This window comes from Terrapene carolina, unplaced genomic scaffold (assembly GCF_002925995.2).
Source record: "Terrapene carolina triunguis isolate 2854851 unplaced genomic scaffold, T_m_triunguis-2.0 Scaffold69, whole genome shotgun sequence".
Lineage (NCBI taxonomy): Eukaryota > Metazoa > Chordata > Testudines > Emydidae > Terrapene > Terrapene triunguis.
The window spans coordinates 17298474-17316159 of NW_020664420.1; the positions used below are offsets into that span (position 1 = coordinate 17298474).

The following is a 17686-nucleotide window of genomic DNA, read 5'->3' on the forward strand; positions in this document are numbered from 1 at the left end:
CACTGCAGCCGCCGCCACCGCTGGGGGCGCTACAGAGCAGCGACCTGCGGCAGCACCGGCTCGGAGGGGAGCATCCCCGCCTGCCACGTGACTCACAGAATGTCGGGCTCAAGCCCCAGCCCGGCGCCGAGCTGTGTCCCCCCCCCCACCTCAACGGGGGCAGGAACGCTACGGTCACGTGGGCTCAGAGTGATGTAATTCCCCTCCCTCCTCCTCCCGCCCCTCCCCGAGCAGTCGGAACGTTGGGAGCTGGGCGCTCGCTCCGTGTGTGTGGCTCGCGCTGACCACCACCAGCAGGAAACTTTCCCAGGGCAGCTGCTGCTCCGCTTTCCTCTCCCCGGCCAGCGTGTCGGGCGCTGAGCGTGTGCAGCTCCGGAGCCGCCGGCGGCAGCAGGGCAAGGAGCCTCCATGGGGTGAGTGTCCTCGCAGAAGTTGGCATCTATTTATCCAGCGCGCTCTCTTTTTTTTTTTTTATTGTGTCCTGTTCCCACCCCTTCCTTTTGTTATTGGGAATTTAGGGAGCAGCGTGGCTGGGGAGGAGGCTATGAATAGGGGCATTGTGTGCATGGCTCAGCCCCGAGAGAACAGGGAGGGGAAGGAGGAGGCGAAGTGGGGAGCCTGCTCCTGGGGTCTCTAGGAAAAGTGGGGCAGGAATGCGGTGCCTATGGAGGGGAGAAATGCACGCTCGCTGGAAGGAGGGATGGAGGGAATGAATGGGCGAGGCAGAGGCAGGGGAGCTCTCCAGGCTGGACCCGTCTCTCCTCCCGTGCTCCTGGAGCCCTGAAGTTTGGAGAGACCGGGAGGGAGGGACGGGACAGCGTGTGGCGGGAGGGAGGCAGTGGTAGCAGGCAAGGCTTTCATAGCCGCTCTCCTTTATTGTGATTCAGCCTGTGATTTCCAGCGCTCGGGGCTCTGCCTCCACTGAGTGAGTGGGAGGCCTCCTCTCTGCGGAGCGGTGGAGGAACAAGTTTCCTTAAGGAGCGGGAAGAGTTTGTAGGCGGTGTGGGTCGCCGCGTTGGGCTTTCTGCTCTCTGGAGCAGGGGGAGATTTCTCTCTGCTCCCCTCCCACCAGAAGCTGCTGATAGCGCGTTTCCTTTAGCAGAAAGTTAGGTTTTTTCCCCCCACCGCAGTGCGTCTGGATTTGAAGAGGCTCCAGAGGGCCGTGCACAGCAGCCAGTGACTCAACTGCAACTTCTTTTTACTCTAGTCTCTCTCCTGTGGTGGGTCGCATCAGGGCTTTGGAGAGTTGACAGCTGCAGCTCATGTGTGAGTAATAATAGCCCAGCTTTAGTAAACGTTAAGGGGTAGCAGTCAGCATCTATGGATTTCTCTCCCGAAGGAGCTCCTCCCCTGCCAAGGTATCTCTGTCTCACAGACAGGGTTTGGGGAAAGATCTCCTAGTGGAATTCGTTCTGTATATATATATGTGTGTGTGTGTGTGTGTGTGTGTGTGTGTGTATATATATATCACCTTTTTTGTTGTTATGTTGCTGAAGCTCTTGCTCTAAGTTTCTGTAAATAATGCTTAATCCTTTCCCCTTTTTTACCCTCATATGGGATTTTTACCAGTTGTGTGGCAAAGGATGCTGGGACTGCTTAACAGAAGAGGTTCTAATTCTCTTGATCGGAACCTGCATAGCTTTATTGCAAATAATAAAATACCTCGCTAATGTCCTTGTAAAATATCTCATTCGAAGCTGTAGTTAAAATTGTCAGCATTTTCATTAAAAGTATAAACCTCTCTCTTCTGGTGTTCGCAACTCCGTTGGTGAAATTTTTCTCTGTCCAGAAACAGTCATGTACATATGGGAGTTATGAGGACTGAGTTTAAAGTAACTTTTGAGAAAAGTGACCAAAACAGACATACGTGTGTGCATGTGCACCCTACCCCCCCCCCTTCCTGTTTTTTATTCTTTAAGATGGGCCTGGTAGGTACCTTGTCCTTGACTCTGGCCAGAATAGGAATGGTTTCTTCCTTTACTTTCCAATGGAATTTTTTTTGAAAGACAAATTTCCCTGCAGTCTTGGCAAAACAAATATTGTAGAACATTCTGCTAGTGCATTAGAATCTGAGAGTAAAATTGATTAATCTGTTTTCGTTGTTCAGGCTCTGAAAGATGCAGAAAGTAAAGCACAGTGATAGTGCAAATAATACAAAGTAAGCTAGATTCTTAACATTCAAAGTTACTCTTAGTAGCATAAGGACACTTGCTTGTTTTAGTTTTAGTTTTTATTTTTTAAACCTGACGATGTCCTTCCTATATAATTTTCTTTTTTTACTGTTATGAACTTTTAAGATAAATTTAGTTCATAACTGCAAAAGTAGCAGTTTAAAGGGATACTGAGTTTAAAAGGTTTCAGTTTATTGGAAAGAATCTATCAGATCAGGATTTCCCACAGATGACAATTAAAAATGGACCGGATTAGTAAACCAGTCAGATCCACACTGGAGTTCATATTTCTAATTCTTACCAAAAACCTGTGAAGAGAATTTTCCTTCCCCCCTCTCCCTTTTTTGGCTGTCCTGCGTTACTTGTCATATCATTTTAGTTTCTCACTGAAAAAATCTACTTTTAAATATTCCTCCATTTAAGAACATGACCCTGTAATATATAATATGGCTAATATAAATATGGTTAATGATTATGCATGCAAAACTCCCATTGTACTGACAAATTTTAAACATTTATTGTCCAATCATCAGTTGTGTGTTTTGAGGCCTTTTATTTCGTGCCATCTCCCTGCTGGTTTTAGAATAGCATTAAAAAGCTTAAAACAGCAACTATATGTACATTACTAGACCAGACACTCTATACTGATTAGGTGGAATTTATAAATCTCTAGAACGGCTTAGCTTTTGGCACACACTCATAAAGAGAGGTAAGTGAACTTTTTGGTATTTGCTAATGGAAGAGTCGCACAACAACTACATAAACAGAGGTGTGAAAGAGCATTTGAGAAGAACAACACAAGACTTGTTTAGAACCTGACATTCTGTCTGACAGAGAAGCAAAGTGCCTTGACAACATTTACCTGTATACCATGCACAGCAAGAGTATATCCTTCAGACTCCAAAATATTGGGGATATGTGTATGTACCATTCTCTTCCCTAATCCAGGAATGCACCTATCAACATAACAAAGAAGTCGGCTTTCCCCCAAAACAACTGATTATGTAAAACGGGTAAGAGCAGAGTGAACAGTGCTGCTGATGGAAATTTTCATGAAAGGGTTTAATAACACATCTCTGTTCAGGTTTGATATAGCCCCACTTGGGCACCTTTCCGCAGCCCCATTTGATGGGGCATATGTGTTTAAAAGGAGAACAGTTCCAAGAGGACAGGAGGTTAGGTTTGTGGGCAGTTCTAGGTTTTTGTGAAGATTAATGACACAATCTTTGCTCCAGCTGTAGTAATATCCACTATAATCAATTCATTCTGGTAGCTGAGTATGTTCTGGTTCTTGTTGCATGGTGGCGATACCTGAAATAACAATAAACAAAAATGCATAAAAATAGAATAATAAATCTAAAGCTTTAGTGTTTTGTTCTTTGCCGTCTCAGGCAGAAACTAAAATAGCCAAAAGAAAATGCTTTTGGGATTTATATCAACTATCTAGGCAGGTTTGTGGTGGCTTCTGTGGGTCATCACTTCACCAGAAGATACGAATTGAAATTACTACTATTCTGGCAGTAGCTTTTCTACTGTCCATAATGTTTAATTCTTTTAAGAGGGGTTCTATGTTAGAAATTGCAGACGTCATACTTTTAATGATGGCAGCTTAAGTAATAAACTATTATCAAACTGCTTGGAATAAAGTTGGGTTTGGGGTAGGAAAGAGAAAGGGCTAAATTCGCCATTGGCCCTTACAGCTGGGAGCTGGTGTAAGTAGTTATAGAGGGCTTCAGGGATGGAAACTATAAAACAGACCTGGTGGCAGCAGGGTTAGACAGTCCCAGCTCCTCCATTTCTTGTTGCAGAAGAGAATGTGAAGTGGCAGCTTGGCCTGAAAAATGGGTGGTGTTGGCACATAAGGGATCGTGGCTACTAGGATAGCTGGCGGGGATGTTGAATCAACAGCATTTCACAGGTGATTTTCTGTCCATCTTAGCTACTTGTATTGCCTCCATTACATTACAATCTGAGCCCTTCACACTTTATCCTCCTAACACCCCTGTGTGGTAGAGAAACACTGCTGTCCCTACTTTAAGGGTAGGGAGTTGGGGCACAGACAGACTGACTTGCCCAAGATCATACCAGAAGTCTGTGGTTGAGTAGGGAATTGAAGCTGGGTTTCCCAAGGCCCTGAGTAGTGCCTTAACCATAATACCATCCTTCTGTGGTATTTGTATATACAGTATTTACAGTGAAGTCAATCTGATATACTGACATTACATCCTGTCCCTAAGGCTAGGTCTACACTACGGGGGGGAGGGGAGGGGAGGGAAGTTGACCTAAGATACGCAACTTCAGCTACGCGAATAGCGTAGCTGAAGTTGCATATTTTAGGTTGACTTACCTGTCTGTGAGGATGGCGGCGAGTCGACCGCTGCTGCTCCCCCGCCTACTCCGCTTCCGCTTCTCGCTGCGGTGGAGTTCCGGCGTCGACGGCAGAGCGATCGGGGATCAATTTTATCACGTCTACACTAGACGCGATAAATCGATCCCCGATAGATCGATCGCTACCCGCCGATCCGGCGGGTAGTGAAGACGTGCCCCCAGGAGAGGGTTTTCAATAATACAGATTTGAATGGGTGCTCTTGAGGGACGGTGTTAACATGGATTCATGGGTTAAATTGCACCCACGCCACTCTGGGCGTTGCAGCCTGGTGCACGGGGTTGCAGCGCTGAAAGCGGGAAGCCAGGCCCCATCTGGTGGGACAGGAGCTGCAGCTGTGCGGTGAGTGTGGGATGGGCTCACTCTCTATTCCCTCACTTTGCCCTTCCCCAGGCCCTCCCCATCTCATTCAGCTAGGATTAGGGTTGTGATGCCAGGGTGGAGGGTATTGCTATGGTTGGTTGGTTGCCTCCTTGGCAGGTTAGTATAGTTCACTCCACCCTCAGTGCTCTCAGTACTTAGTTGTAGGGTTAGTGATGTTGATTCCTTAGCAGGCTGAGCTTTTCTCTTAAGTGTTCTATGTAGCAAGGCATACCTACAGATTAAACTAAAATGGCTTCAGAAAGTCAAAATAAAGGTCACTTCCCTTCTCTATCAGGTTTTACTTCCTTGGTGGGGCTGTCATCCTGCTAGTTCATACAGTTGATGCCTTCCAGGGCAGACTATATACTTTCAGATATACTACTTTTAAAAAAGAGCTTGTGTGTGTATGTATGTGTGTATATTTATATATATATATATATATAAAAGCAAGCTTTTTTTTTTAAAGTAGAATATTTGAAAACTTTTCTTAGTGTGAATATTTCTTCAATGGGGTAATATCCTTCAGGGGAATCATCTTGTGGTAGGGACAGGGTTTGAGGGTGAGGTTTGACAGGTGTCTTACACACAAATAAAGATACCGTTCATCCCTTCTTAACACTTCCCATGTCGGTGTTTGTTTTTCTTGGGCTGCTTTACAGCATTCATCCATAAAGCAACATTGTACAGCCTTGGTTTTAAGATTAAATCTTTATACTTGCTTCATGCTTGCTTACTCCCCTAAGGAACAATTAGTTGTCTGATGTGAAGTATCATAAAGGAAACAAGTAGCAGATACTAGCTGTTGTGAGATGCAGTTCTCAGAATGCCTTCTGTGCTGCTATCTCAACAAATAGGTTGTTCGGCACATCTCTGCTGGTTACATCCCTTGCTCTTGATTGGGCACTGTTGCTTCGTCTGATCACTCTTGAATCTTTAATACGGTAACAAGTGGAACTGTGGCTCATGTAATCTTTTTATTTTTATTATTTGTAACTAGATGCCTCAATCCAAATCCAGGCCTTGCTGTGTAAAGTGCTGTACAAACACATAGCTAGAAACAGCTGCTGTCCTGAAGACTTTGCAGTCCAAGTAGAGAAGGAAGACACAAGGGGGGAGAAGAGGATATTTTTGTTCTCCTTTTTAGAGATGAGGAATTGAGGCACAAAGAGATTATGACTTGCCTGAGATCATACCCAGCTATGCCACAGACTTTGTGTATTGGCACCATATTTCCTAAGTCCTAGAGAGTGTTTCAAACCAAAACCATCTTTCCTCTGTCATAATGGAGAGTGTTTAGTCAAAATTAAGAGGATTTTTTTTCATAATTCCCATGCCACACTTGGCCTTCTGAGGCACCTGACCATGAAGCATTTCTCAGGAGTAGGCTTTGGACTGCTGTAGGCGTTGTTGCCTGGTTAATGTCTGCTTCTGATTGACAGCGTATACTGGGTTTGAGATAAGAGTACAGTAGATCAGTCTTTCTCAACCCCACCATCCCACCCCACCCCACCCCACTCCATCTTCCTCAAAATCATTGTTCTCCCAATACCCAACTGAAAGAGACACTAGTAGCTTGAAATCTGTTTGGTTTCTAAAGCTGAGATTAAAGTAATTTAAATCATTACACCTGTCCTTGCCCCTGCCAGTTTCTGTGGTCTTACATTTTCCTATCTTTTTTATTTTTATTTTTATTTTTAAAGATCAGTTTGCTGATTCTGCGTTGAAAGACCTGCCCAGACAGGGGAGTCTGACTAGACACAGGGCAAAATGTGAGTCTAATGAATAAATGAGGAAACTCCAATTAACTTCAGTGAGGCCAGGATTTCACCTAGAGTGCTATCAGTTGCACAAGATAAACTGAAGAAGGGTCTTGTTTTCTTCTTTTGTATAATTCTTTCCAGTTACAGTAATTGGGTGGCACTAAGGCCTTGTGTGTTCACACAACTTCTACTAGTTGGATTTAAAAACCAATTTTAGTTTATTTAGTTAACCTGGCACAAAACCCTATGTGGACACTCTTAAATTGGCTAGCATTCGGCTTCTAAGGCATCCATACGGGGTGGCTTACCTGGATCAGCTGAATCAACTTAAAAACAGATTTTAAACGGTTACAAGTTACAGACAAGGTCTAAGAGTAGAGGGTTGAAACACTGAGTTCTTTCCTACAGTGGGTGTGTAGTTTTGTGTGTGTGTTTTTTGTTTGTTTGTTTTTGTTTCTGCTGGTGTGGCTGTACCGCTATAGCTGTGGTTTCAAACTATGCTAAATTGCATCTGTGCACAAGTCACTTTTTTCACCAGGGCAGTGCATTCCTGCTGGAGGGTTTGCACTCATACAGCTACATCCTTGTAGCTGCACCTGTGCAAAAAATAAAACGTCTGAGTCAGTGGCTTACTAGTTTGATTTACTGTGCTGGCTTCCACAGAGAGTACTTAAAATTCATTGAATATAGACTAGATTTTAAATAAATGAGTCAGTAATTTGACTGTGAAACAAAAATTGTACATCTATGGTGAACCTATAAGATGCCTAACCTCAGCTTGTCAGCATAGGAATCTGAACAAAGAGGCATTTCTTAGCAGTGCAAACTGTGAAATGTAATAACTCTGGGCCCTTGGTCCCCTTGCCTCTGCAGAGAGGAGCCAGAATCTGTGGATCTTAGTGCAGAAAGAGGAACCAGCACTGCAGTATGCTTGCTCCTTCCTCTCAACCCTATAGACATCCATCTGTAGAGACTTGGGGAAGATCTGAGTTGTAAGAAGGGAGGGGCTGTAGCTGTTGTTCTGGCTGGACTCTCTCTGACCCCAGATTCATGGGGCAAAGCAACATGAGTGACTACAAAGAGTTGGCAGTAAACTACGTGGGTTCACTCTCATAACCTCTCTTCACCCTCTGAGGGCTGTTTCAGGGGCAGTGGTTGTCAAGGTGAGGCTTGGGTATTGTGTGGCAGTTGGCAGTTTGGTGGTAAGAGATTTCCATGTGGATGGTCCTTCTCTGTGGTGAATCCCCTGATGTAGCTATGGATTAAAGGGGATTGGTGGATGTAGGGGGCCAACTCTCAGCCTCTTCTGTAAAGGGAGAGAAAACAGCCCTTCTCTGTGCACCCCGTGAGGGAGAAAATGAAAAGCTTGTTGAAATGACATTTACTGGTGGGTGGGGTGACTACAGCAATATGATTACAAAAAATGCTTGATGGTTGTAAGCACCTTGGTTGGAAGAGAATTTTTTTATTAAATCAGGTTACAGCTAGGAGAATGTGAAACAATGGAGAATTTTAGGAGGATATCAAGGGGAAAAGCTTTCCAACAGTGAGATGTATTTGAGTGGCAAAAATCTCCAAAGGGAAGTTGAGTGCACATTGCTTAACACATCTAAAAGCAGAGATGACAGAGCTGGAGGACACAGGAGACGGTCTTAAACAGGCAGAGGGTTGGACTAGGTCACCAAAGGTCTCTGATGTGTCTAATGTCTATGATTCTGTTTAAAGTAGGATTAGCTGTGTACAAATCATTCATTCCCTGTCTTGAGTAGTCCTTGAGTCACACAGTGAATTTCTCAATGTGTTTTCATAGTCAGTAAAAGTAGATTAACCAAGACACGAATTGTCTTTCTAGGTACATGAAGTTTAAAATCACTTTGTTCCAGTTGCCTTTTCAAATGATGTAAGCAGAAAGATGGTTTACTTAAGATGGAAAAACTGAGCCACGCTGATACACTCATGATATAGTAACCCTTTCCATTGTTTGTCAGATGGCATACGGTTCTCTGCCATAGACTAGGGGGAGGGAAATGATGCTGAATATGATGGAAATCACAAGTTATTTAGTAGACTGGAAAGTGCTGGAGGTATCTTTCAGTATGGTGCCAGCTTGTATGGTATGGTAACCAAAAGCAGCTCAGAGGATGGACGAAAGCTAAGCCCTCCCATTGGCCCAGTGGCTCTGGCAGTGGAAGAAACCCAGGTTTGTGAGGGGCATTAGTGTTCCTGTTAACTGAGTCAGCGGAGCTTGACCGTGTGAAGGATGTGACAAGCACGGGTATTGAGGTGGGCTGTAGAATAGTCGCTCTGTTAATTAGCCACAGACACTTGCACAGCTAGTAACGCTAACTGCCAGCAGAGTTTGTTCCTGGGAATGAGAGCTGAATTCATGGCCTAGGAGGAAAATGATCACCTGAAGCATTATTGGGGAAAGGAGAATCCCTGCTGGGTGTTCGGTATGCAGGTTCTTCATTGAGTCTCTGGCTCTTCTCCTTTATTGGCTGATGGAAAGCTCTCCTTGAGGTAGGGGGAGAGTGAGGTTGGAAAGAGAGGACTGGTTGAAGTTGTGAACATCATTTTGGTTATGCTGGAAAAGCTTTATCAGATATGAAGGTTTTGTAGCCTTTCCTAATGGGTGGGCCGACTTTGCATTCATCTAATCTCCATCCCCTTAATTGAGAATTAATTCTGAGATTAGTATTGTGCTGTGAGTATAGGAATGTCATAAACTGAATACAAATGTGGTCGGAAAGAGACGGGGATATCACTTGGTAGACAAACTGAATGTGACAATAGAACTTACATCTTCTACTTTACAGAAATATACTGATGTTTCTCTCCAATATTTAACCCTTCTGGTGTTAGACATTTAGGGCAATGAGCCTTAGCAGCAAAGAGTCATTTTCAGTTTCCCAAACATAGAGCATACAGAATGCCCTAAGGCCATTTGATGTTGCTTCACTGAATTCAAGGGGCATTCAAGGAGTTAATTCAATGTTGTTTGAAAGACCTGGCTCTGATTCTAATATAATTTTAATTGGGGGAAAATATAAGCCTAGGGTGGCTATTTACTTTGATTTGATTTGCCCTAATGTAAATCAATGGGAGTGCTTGCCCTAGTAACTTTTTAAACCTTAATACTTAATTGTATGAATTTTAGGTTCAAACACCACACATATAGAAATATCGGGGCCTCAGATTACCACTATCCTACTGCACCTTATTGTAAAATTGTGACATTTCTACGTTGACAATGAACCTTGCTGGGGTTTTAGTATGTACTGCTAAAAGTTAATATTTTTTTAATTCTATACTAAAGGGACTACAGATCAAGTGTTGTGTATTTATTTGAACTTACAATCGGATGCTTTTAACCAGAATTAACCTGCTGAACTTTTGGATTTACACGCTCTGATTTTACTAAGATGCTGTGGATACAAATTGACAGTGCTCAATATTTATTATTGCATCTGCTCTAAAATGGGAACTACTGGTACACTCTATTTGATAAATGGATTGGAAAGATGATCTTTGTTAGTACGTCTGTATCACCTGTGAAATACTGTTTTGAAAGGTCGTGGAGCAGTGCTCATTTGTGAATTTCAGTGGATGTGCCTATATCTTGTACAACAGTAATGCAGTATGTTATTAGAGGAACTACCTTTTATCTGTGGGAGAGGAACACTTGTCATAAAGGTGTGCTGAATTGGGACACTGACCTCTTCTGTGCTAATTCCAATAGTTACTCCCTTTGAGAATGTAGACCTTAGTAAGAGGAAACAAAAGCCAGTTGTTGTTTTACAGGTTTTTGTCTCTCTATTGCTGAGGGATCATGAGCATTATGATGCACAAATTCTAATCTTAATGCTTGTTTTTAGTTGTCTCTGATGAAAAGATTAGAGTATGTGGATCATGAACAACACTAAACCTGGGAATCTGTGGGGTGGTTGGTTTCCCTCCCCCCTCCCAATTTTTTGGCATCCTACCAACAATTTTATTCTGCTGTGGATTTAGATAATGCCATAAGTATATAAAATGCACATACTGTAGGCAACATGTGATCTTGAATCTTGTGGAAAAAAATTAGTTGTAATGTTGGCCTCCAACTGGAAGCTCTCTTCTCCCCCCTCCCCCCCGCACAAAAAACCCCCATCAAAAGCTTGTTGATGACAGCTGCTAATTGGATTGTATAATAAGTCCTACATAAGGCCCAGTTCTGCAGACAAAGTGGCTGCATACTCAAGAATTCCCATAGAGGATCTCACCACTAGTCCATCTAGTCTCGTACCCTGTCTTCCATAACATCCGGTCTTCAGCTGCTTCAGATATAGGTGCAAAAAACTCCGAACACACCTGTAGCAGACAATTGTATAGTAGCCTGCCCATAAGGGCAGGTTTTGTTTCTGGGTGGCTGTGGTGTTGATTTAAATCTCTGCTTGGTGATTTCTTTGCCCTGGTGCATGCGCATTTGTTTTTAGTCCTTTTAAAATTATTTTAAAGGAATAATTGAACAGTCTGGTTACTTAGATAAGTATTTAATTTGTCTTAAATCCTGCTAAACTATTGGCTTCAGTGATATCTTGTGGTGATTATGTTCCAGAGGTTTTAAATAAAAGATAACACCTTTATATCTGTTTTAAAAGTGATCATCTGCAAAGGACTTTTAAAACATTGGGCTTCTGCCACCTCCTCCACCCCCCTTTCTCCCCCCCCCCCCCCCCCCCTCCCTGTATAAAAGAAGGCCTGCAATGGGAAAGTCTTGTTTTTTTTACCTTGGAAATACCAGGAAAGTCACGGTTGCTCTTCTTGGTTTTGCTGGAGGACCTTTAGGAAGTCTCAGATGTTGGTTGAGAGCTCTGACTCCTTCTTTGGAGAGGTGAGGTTGCATGATCTTGATAGAGGCTGCCTTTCGTCAGAGTCAATCAAGTTAAATGGATTTGACAAAAATAAAATTGTTTTGTTCTTAAACATTCCAATACAAAATCCCTTCCCCATAAAATTGCTTGACTTTCACTCTCTGGGTTGGCTCATGACATGTCACCCTCTCATTAATTCTCCATCATTTTAGCATCCTCCTGCCTAGACAGCACCTGCAAAATAAAATGAGTTTTGGTTCCCCCCCCCTTATTTATTTTTTTTTGCAAAAATCTTTCAGGACTTCTGTCTGTCATAAAGAAGCGCCTGCCACGCCCCCCCCCCTTCCCCCCAAAAGGGAGTGGGAGCTCAAGTCCATTGTTTTTCCACCTCTGTAGAGGTCACTCTTTACACTTGTTGCTTTTTGAGTTTCATTGACTGTCCCCTTGTTCTTGTATTACAAGTGAGTCAGTGTTCTGCCTGCAGAACTACTACCTAGTCATGCCTGAGTCCTTTAATTAGATTTGGTGTTACTTTAACTTTCTACAGAAAGTTAATTTGTTTTGGGGGAAGGAGAGGAATTGGCCCACCTACAGACCTACTTGGCATGTCTGTGAGATATTTTTGGGAAGCTTATTCATGTGAGTTGTTGTTGTTGTTGTTTTTTTTAAATATCTTCATGAGCGCTCTGGTGATTTAAAAGCTTCCAATAGCTGTGCTTAGTTCAAAAGGATGGTTTGTAGTATGATGTGTGTGGTATTGGGTTTTTTCCTGACTTTCCACAAATATACCACCTTCTTGCAATGTAACTGTTGATAAAACTATATGATACCATTTTGAAAGACTACATGTGAGTGTGTATTAAATCTTAATTTGTAAAATAGTTTGGTCATTTTAACTTGCTTGCCAAAAAATAAATTGGCACTTTAACTTAATTGATGTGATGAAAGAATGTTGTTGGTGTGTTTTGTGTGTGTGTGTGTGTGTTTTTTTCTTTATCAAACTGGAGTCTAGAGTCTCTGAAAATGACATGAAATTTCATACGGTGAACCTATAGAAATTAGGGGAGGGACGTATATTCATAGCTATTCATTTATTTGACTAGACTCTGAACTTCAATAGGGAATGTTTTTTCTTTATGCTAATTTGGAGGGGGAAGTTGCTAGAAAGAAACAGAACTTTGTGCATATGAATATTCTTTGCTGTTAAATTGTTCCTTCAGTAGGAGCTTGCATGGCAGCTAAAACTCCAAAAATACATGGACAGACTATTTCTGTAAACATAACACAAACCTATTTTGTAAGTTTTCAACAGATGTTGAAATGTTGGAATTTTGTTACTTAGATGACTTTGTTCATTTCAGGAGTCTGTTACTCTTTCTCCCAATAGCTATTCTCTTCCCATTACGTTTGTTTTCATATGTGTACACAAACTATTAGTGGAGATATTTGTACAGAACTTCTCCATATATTTGAGAGTGATAGAGGATGCTTCTGACATTGTCCCGCAATGTGTGCCAGGGTTGGGTGCAAGAACCTTAATTCAATGACTTTGCATATTTCCCTACAGTTTCTTTCCCACTACCCACCTTACAAGTGGTTGCTTTGACAATAACGCTGAAAGAAGCCGGTAGGCTCGTACAAATGTTATCTGTTATGAGCATGTCAGTGGTCCTCTTTAGGCAAGATATTACTAGTATTACAAAATACAAACTTATGAATAACAAGTAAAGATTGTTTCATGCTATTGCTCAGCAGGAATTTAGTCAGTGTTGGGCTTGTGCCACTTAAACTTCAGGAAACTCTGAAATGCTGTTAATTTTAAAGAATGTTGGAAAATAAGACATAACCGATACTTCTTGATTTGTTTTTAAGTCAAAGATCTATTTTTAAAAATGTAATAAGGCTCCTAGTGAACCTGTGGTATCTAGTTAGAAACTTATTTTCCTTTCTGTTTTGCCTAGGTGTTGAAAAAAACTCAGATTTGGAAAGCTGAATGGGATAAACATGAAGAGCTTGAAAGCAAAGTTCAGAAAGAGTGATGTAAGTACTCCAGGGCTCGCTCTGGCTGATTAGTATTTGTTAGTTTGTATTGTGGAAACAATCCTCCACTCCGAACTAGATAAGGCTGTAGGTTAATCAACTACAGAGAACAGAAGCATTTTCCAAACACTAATGTAACAGGAGAGTACAGTAAGTCTCTAAACTGTTTCTGTTTTGGAGTGTAATTCTCAGTTACACAGGCTAATCAGAATTGGCCACATGCCTCTCTTATGACATTAACTGGCTTATGTGAAAATCTGCATGAGTGTGGGGTCCACCAGTCTTCTACCGGATCGGGCTCTTTCACAAATCTTGATCCTGTACCTGGAGCTTAGTTTATCCTATTAATAGTTATAATATCAAATAATGTTTCTATTTAGGCATTTGTACCATTATTATCTCTGTGGTATCTGAACACTTAACATAGAAAACTGTATCCAGACTGTAACAGGGTGGCAAGGTCTGTACCCCCATATAGGGATAAGCGGCTGTCCTGTTGACTACCCTGTTAACAGGGGTTCTGGAGTCCTGCATAGAGCTGGTAAGGCAGATGTGACTAGTTAATTCCACCAGTCAGAGTAGATGCTTGCACCTCATACAGGAAACTAGGGGCAGAGACGGGGAAGTCCTCCAGGGTTTGTCAAACCCCAGAAAGAGCTGCAGTTGGAGAGAGAGCTTAGGCTGAGTTTCATATTCTGTTTGAGTTACCAGTAAGATTACCAAGAAAGGGGTGAATTTGACCTCATACAGTGTGTGGATTTCTTCTGAAGCAGTGGGAATGCCACCTGTTTACACAATCACTCAGTATGGCTGGCTACTATTCACTGCATTCTTATGCAATAAGTTTTTGTGGCATTTTGTGGCGTGCGGAATGTATGTCTATGAAGCTATGTCACATGTTTGCTTGTAGGAAGTCTTATTAGTTGTGTTGCACACACTCGGTGGCATGGCAGCACTGAATTGTCTTGCAGATAAGATGCACGTGACACAGATGACTCTTGACATGTATGCCATATGTTTGACCCTCTCTCATCTTTTGGGTGGAACATGTAGCAACACTGATCATACCAATGAGGAGGAGGACTGGCATATCATACAAGGCGATTTGGACAACCTTATAAACTGGAGTAACAGAACTGAGATGAAATTGAATAGTGCACAGTGCAAGGTCATGCATTTGGGGACTAACCACAAGAATTTTTGCTATGAGCTGGGGGCATATCAGTTGGAAGTGGCAGAGGAGGAGAAAAAGCTGGGTGTATTGGTTGATCACAGGATAACTATGAGCCAGCCACCAGTGTGATGCAGCTGTGAAAAAGGTTAATGCAGTCCTCAAATGCATCAGGTGAGGTATTTACAGTAGTGATAGGGAAGTGTTAGTACTATTATACAAGGCATGTGAGACCTCATCTGGAATACTGTGGGCAATTCTGGCCTCCCATGTTTAAGAAAGATGAATTCAAACTGGAACAGGTGCATAGAAGGGCTACTAGGATGATCCGAGGAATGGAAAACCTACCTTATGAGAGGAGACTCAAAGAGTTTGGCTTGTTTAGCCTAACCAAAGAAGGGGAGATATGATTACTCGCTATAAATACATCAAAGGGATAAATATTAGGGAAACAGAAGAGTTACTTAAGTGCCAATGTGGACACAAGAACAAATGGCTATAAACTGGCCATCAACAAGTTTAGGCTTGAAATTAGATGGCAGTTTTTAACCATCACAGGAGTGAAGTTCTGGAACAGCCTTCCAAGGGGAGCAGTGTGGGCAAAAACTGGCTTCAAGACTGACCTTGCTAAGTTTATGAAGAGGATGGTATGATGAGACTGCCCACAATGGCATGTAGCTGATCTGTGACTGCTAGCAGCAAATATCTCCAACGGCTGGTGATGGGACACTAGATGGGGAGGGCTCTGAGTTACTACAGAAAATTCTTTTCCAGGTGTCTGGCTGGTGGGTCTTGCCCACATGATCAGGGTCTAACTGATCACCATATTTGGGGATGGGAAGGAATTTTTGCCCAGGTCAGATTGCAAGAGACCCTAGGGTTTTTTTGCCTTCCTCTGCAGTATGGGGCAGGATCACTTGCAGGTTTAAACTAGTGTAAATGGTGAATTCTCTGTAACTTGAAGTCCTTAAATTATGATTTGAGAACTTCAGTAACTCAGCCAAAGGTTAGGGGTGTATTTGCAAGAGTGGGTGGGTGAGGTTCTGTGGCCCTCAAGGTGCAGGAGGTCAGACTAGATGATTAGGATGATCCTTTCTGACCTGAAAGACTCTGAGTCCGTATCAGAAATATAAAATCTTTCATATTCCAACGTTAAATAATCTGATTTCAGTCTATTTATGCTTAGTTTTTTTTCTTTTGAAAATGACATGCTGCTCTGAAATAAATGGCATACAGTGGTCCTTTACCATAGCTAGTTCTCTAAACAATCTGTTCATACAACAATTAACTTGGAGTTTTGTGAACAAGCTACGGCATCAGTGCCACTTGCTTGAAACGAAGGTAAAATGGATTGGAGCAAATAGTGTCATAACAGCAACTTTGCCTGGCTACTCCAGGGTGTGCACTTAGATGCTCTGGTGGCTGTAACCAGGGCAGATCCTCAGTGTAGACAAAGCCTAGATTTGAAATTAACAGTTTCGCTTTTATGCTCTGGAGGCCTCATAAATCCATTAACTATATAAGGGAGGGGGGGTTCCATTGCATGTGCAATATTTTAATATAGAAATTGTCCCAGGGGCTGCTTCTCCCCCATACTCTGGCACGTTGCAGTAAACGTGTATACACCGCTACCTCAATATAACGCGACCCGATATATCTGAATTCGTGTTATAACGTGGTAAAGCAGTGCTCCGGGGGGAGCGGGGCTGCGCACTCCGATGGATCAAAGCAAGTTCAATATAACGCAGTAAAATTTTTTGGCTCCCGAGGACAGCGTTATATTGAGGTAGAGGTGTATTAGCTGTCTTTTAATGTGATTTAATACAGTAGAACCTCAGAGTTACGAGCTCGTGTTACAAACTGACCAGTCAACCATACACCGCATTTGGAACTGGAAGTACACAATCAGGCAGCAGCAGAGATAAAAATAAAAAAGGCAAATACTGTACAGTACTGTGTTAAACATAAACTACTAAAAAAAATGAATGGAAAGCAGCATTTTTCTTCTGCATAGTAAAGTTTCAAAGCTGTATTAAGTCAATGTTCAGTTGTAAGCTTTTGAAAGAACAATAATGTTTTGTTCCGAATTAAGAACATTTCAAAGTTATGAACAACCTCCATTCCCAAGGTGTTCATAACACTGAGGTTGTCCTGTAGCTGTGAATAAGGAGGAAAAGTCAGTGTGATGTGACCAGCCACGTTCTCTGCGGACCACAGCTTGGAAAGGTCTGAGCTAAAGGTAGTATTCATTGCAGGCAACTGCTGTGCTGACTTTCTGTGTGAACATTGCTGGTGACCATACTAAGATGAGGGGAGAGGAAAGCTCTTTCTAAAAAGGCCTGTTTGGTTGCTATGCTTAATTTGGGCTTTTGGAATAGACTGAATATTATAAACGTACAGTATATAGAGATTTTTTGTGGTGATATGGTTTTGTTTAATCTGAGACTGAGATGGGACAGTCATTGTACTGGTATCCCAAGAAAAAAATAAAAAAAATCACTTGTCCAGAAGGTCCACTCTTCATATTCAAAACTTTAAGTGTCTTCTAGTGTAAAAATGTTTATAACTTTATCAAGCTGCCAAAAATCTCAAGTTTTACAGGGCTATAACTGGATCAGAAATTCCAGATTTAGGTGGAAAGGACACAAATTAAAAAATAAACCTGTCCTAGGTATGTAGGAAATGGTATTTAATTCTGGTGGTGGCTTAATTATGAAGCGTGAGCGAAGTGGCCTGATTTACCAGTCATCTTCAAAGGCTTTTGATTAGCAGAATACCTTCTAAGTAAGCATGTCATGCCACAAAGCCCAAAACCACTTGTTTCATAGCCAAGGAAGTTTTTATTCTTTTGAAGTTTCTGTCAGAACTTGGTTACTGATCATAGCATGTTGCCTATCTTAGGCCTGGTCTACACTAGGACTTTAATTCGGATTTAGCTGCCT

The 17686-nt window shown here is 42.2% G+C and overlaps 1 long non-coding RNA gene across 1 annotated transcript in view; it reads left to right on the forward strand.

Moving 5' to 3' along the window:
- Positions 1-257: 257 nt before the first annotated feature.
- Positions 258-17686, forward strand: part of LOC113406140 — a 75327-nt gene continuing 57898 nt past the window's right edge. The window contains exons 1-2 of the long non-coding RNA XR_003369670.2: positions 258-413; positions 13495-13573. This is a non-coding gene — a long non-coding RNA (uncharacterized LOC113406140). The remainder of the gene's footprint in view (positions 414-13494; positions 13574-17686) is intronic.